Consider the following 4,329-nt stretch of genomic DNA (forward strand, 5'->3'; position numbering starts at 1 on the left):
GAAGAGATCATGCTAGAAATGCTTTCTCATGCTGGACCAAATTGGGTTTGGATGGATATGTGACTATAATCCTCTCAACACTTGATTTGGGAAATGCATGTGGTATAATCAGTGACCATACTTCATCTCTTCTCATGAGCAATTGACCAAGGAATTGGCTATTGATCAAGATTTGAGAGATTGAATTACAAGGAATTGTAATTCGATCACTTAAAATTGCCAAGGAGATCAATGAGTGCCTTGATTGAGGAAGAGATGAAAATGAAATTGATCCGGAGAATGCAACATCTCCTGAGCCCAATGAACTCCCCATTTCTGATCTTACCCATTCTCTTTAATTTCTGTCATTTACTTTTATGAGCAATTACCCCATTCCCATTTAAGATTCTGCAATTTACTTTCCGTCATTTACATTCAGTTTTTTTATTTCTAGCATTTACTTTTCTGTTATTTACTTTCCCGCCATTTAATTTTCTGCAATTCTCAACTCAAATACGGATTTGCTCAACTAGAACATTCCTCTAATTAAAGTTGCTTGATCAATCAATCCCTGTGGGATTCGACCTCACTCTATTGTGAGTTTTCACTTGACGACAAATTCGGTACACTTGCCGAAGGGAAATTTGTTACGAGACAAGTTTTCCGTGCATCAAGTTTATGGCGCAGTTGCCGGGGATTGATTGTGCATCAACAATGATTAAATTGGAGGATAACTAGATTGAGCATTTTATTTTTGTTTGATTTAATTTTCTGTTTGAGTCATTTACTTTCTGTTTTAGTTAATTTCTTCCCTTCCCCCTACTTTTTCTTTGTTATTTACCATTCATTTCACTAACCCACTAACTGTTTGATATATTGCATCACTCACACTAACAGTAATTCTGACAGATATACTTTCTGCACGTATTTTCTTTGCTTGTACTTGGTTGTATGACAGGGGGAAGAAGCAGGGCTTCAACTTTCTTTGATTCTAAACCTGAGATAACCTTCCTTAGACTAAGGAGGGAGGCAAGAGAAAAACGTGTAGTTGGTGCTGAAGAAGAGGAGGAACACTTTGAGGAATACTTTGAACCAAACATAGAAGAAAACATGGAAAACCATCGTGAAGAAGAAGCTCACAACCATGGCGGAGGAGGACGAGCAAATCATGCTGGGGAGGATAGAAGAGTTTTAGGCTCTTACATCAATCCAAACCCAGGAAACTGTGGAAGTAGCATTCAAAAGCCAACCATCCATGCCAACAATTTTGAACTAAAACCACAGCTCATCACCCTTGTTCAGAACAACTGTTCGTTCAGAGGAAGTGTCCAAGAAGACCCCAATCAACATCTAACCACCTTCCTGAGAATATGTGACACAGTGAAGTCTAATGGTGTTCATCCTGACGCCTATAGACTGCTCTTATTTTCATTCTCACTCAAGGATAAGGCAGCCAAGTGGCTGGAGTATTTCCCAAAGGAGAGCTTGACAACTTGGGAAGATGTGGTGAACAAATTCTTAGCAAGATATTACCCCCCTCAACGAATCAATAGGCTGAGAGCTGAGGTCCAAACTTTCAGGCAACAAGATGGTGAGACTCTGTATGAAGCATGGGAGAGGTTTAAAGACCTAACAAGGAGGTGCCCACCAGATATGTTCAATGAATGGGTGCAGCTGCACATTTTCTATGAAGGGCTCTCTTATGAGTCAAAGAAGGCCGTAGACCATTCATCCAGAGGATCTTTGAACAAGAAGAAGACCATTGAGGAGGCCATAGATGTCATTGAAACTGTAGCAGAGAATGACTACTTCTATGCTTCCGAAAGAGGGAACACGAGAGGAGTAATGGAGCTAAACAATGTAGATGCTCTGCTGGCCCAAAACAAGCTCATTACCCAGCAGCTGGCTGACCTCACCAAGAAGATGGAGAGGAACCAAGTAGCAGGAATCGCCACTTCATCAACAACCCAAGAAGGAGTGAATGAAGAAGCAGAGGGTAGTCAGGAGCAAGCCAACTACATTGGGAATTCACCTAGCAGAACCATGATCCATACTCCAAGACCTACAACCCTGGATGGAGGAATCACCCAAACTTTGGGTGGGAAAATCAACAAGACCAAAGCCTTGATCAAAGACGGCCAAATCCCAACAATGCAGCCCACCAACATTTCACATGTAGACCATATCAACACTCCCAAAACAACACCTCTCCACATCCACATCAAAACCAAAATAACTTACCTCATCCTTCCACCTCTAATCCCGATCTACCATCATTTGATGACAGACTCTCAAGGATTGAGAATCTACTTGAAGGCATAGGAAAGGAGATTCAAGATAGTAAAGCGTTCCGAGAAGAAGTGATGTCCAATATGCAGAATCAGGATGCTGCCATCAAGAAACTAGAGACACAAATTGGCTACTTATTTAAGCAAATTCCAAGCCACAACCTTCGCAGTAATACTAACTCAACCCAAAGGGAGGAGTGTCAGGCTATCACCCTTCGGAGTGGGAAGGAACTGAAGGAAACCCCCCCCCCAGAAACCACAAGAAGAGGACTGAAATAAAGAGGAAGAAGAGCAGGACGAAGCTCAAGTTCCCACTCTGAGTTCACAAAAAGGGTAAGGAGTACTGAAGCCAGACGTACCAAGAGTTCCATATCCTCAATAATTAAAGAAGAAGGGGGATGACAACTAGTTTTTGAGATTTTTGGAGATCTTCAAGAAACTACAAATTAACATACCCTTTGCTGAAGCAATAGAACAAATGCCACTCTACGCCAAGTTCTTGAAGGAGCTCATGACTAAGAAGAGAAGCTGGAAGAACAACAAAACTGTGATACTAACCGAAGAATGTAGTGCTATCATTCAGCACAAACTACCCCAAAAATTGAAGGATCTGGGGAGTTTTCAGATCCCTTGTATTATAGGGGAAATCACAGTGGAGAAAGCTCTTGGTGACTTAGGAGCCAGCATCAATTTGATGTCAGTAGCTATGATAAGGAAGATGAAAATAGAGGAGGCTAAACCAACAAAAATGGCCTTACAGTTGGCAGACAGATCGTTCAAGTTCCCTCATGGCGTAGTAGAGGATTTGCTGGTGAAAGTGGGAGACTTCATATTTCCGGCAGACTTCGTAGTGCTGGACATGCAGGAAGAAGCCAAGACCTCCATTATCCTGGGAAGGCCGTTCTTGGCCACTGCTGGAGCTGTCATCGATGTCCAAAAAGGTAATCTCACCCTGAGATTACACAATGAAAAGATGACAATCAATGTGTTAAAGGCCATGAGTTACCCACAAGAACAACTGGGGGAATGTATGAGGTTGAATTCACTTGAAGAGGAAGTGCAGGAGAGTTTTGAAGAAGAAGAGTCTGAAGAGCCCGAAAGAATAATAGAGGAGGAGTGTACATCAAGTGAAGAGGTTGCAACAACAGAAATTGGCATACTAGGTGCACCAAAGGAAGAGAACGAAAAGTCAGAAGCACCTAAACTTGAACTCAAAACACTGCCACCCACTCTCAAATATGCATACTTGGGAGAAAATAAAAATTACCCAGTAATCATAAGCTCATGCCTCAGCCAAGATCAAGAGGATGAACTGCTCAAAGTACTGTGAAACCACAAAGATGCCATTGGTTGGACTCTTGCTGACCTGAAAGGGATAAGTTTGGCCATATGCATGCACAAGATACTACTAGAAGATGATGCCAAACCATCCATTCAATCTCAAAGGAGGTTGAACCCAATCATGAAGGAAGTGGTACAGAAAGAAGTTATGAAGTTATGGCAGGGAGGGGTAATCTACCCGATCTCAGACAGCCCCTGGGTTAGCCCCGTGCATGTTGTCCCAAAAAAGGGAGGAATTACCGTGGTTCCCAATGAAAAGAACGAACTAATTCCTACAAGGACAGTCACAGGATGGCGGATGTGCATAGACTATAGGAAGCTCAGTGAGGCTACACGAAAAGATCATTTCCCCCTTCCATTCATGGATCAGATGTTGGAAAGACTTGTAGAGCACGCATATTATTGTTTTCTCGACAGTTATTCAGGATATAACAAAATAGTGGTTGATCCCAGAGATCAAGAGAAAACCTCATTCACTTGCCCATATGGAGTGTTTGCCTACAGGCACATGCCATTTGGGTTATGTAATGCACCTGCGACTTTCCAACGCTGCATGCTTTCTATCTTTTCAGATATGATAGAAAAATTCATTGAAGTTTTTATGGATGATTTCTCGGTATTCGGAGATTCCTTCCCTAGTTGCCTACATCACCTCGCCTTGGTATTGAAAAGATGCCAAGAGACCAATCTGGTCTTGAACTGGGAGAAATGTCACTTTATG

At 42.1% G+C, this 4,329-nt stretch overlaps 1 non-coding gene across 1 annotated transcript; it reads right to left on the reverse strand.

Moving 5' to 3' along the window:
• Nucleotides 1–1,530: 1,530 nt before the first annotated feature.
• LOC148568118 (small nucleolar RNA R71) lies at nucleotides 1,531–1,637 on the reverse strand. The gene has a single exon (XR_015881921.1). It is a non-coding gene; the product is annotated as a small nucleolar RNA R71 (small nucleolar RNA).
• Nucleotides 1,638–4,329: the final 2,692 nt, after the last annotated feature.

Source organism: Arachis ipaensis, chromosome B4 (genome assembly GCF_059453495.1).
Source record: "Arachis ipaensis isolate K30076 ecotype BB chromosome B4, ASM5945349v1, whole genome shotgun sequence".
In the NCBI taxonomy this organism is placed as follows: domain Eukaryota; kingdom Viridiplantae; phylum Streptophyta; class Magnoliopsida; order Fabales; family Fabaceae; genus Arachis; species Arachis ipaensis.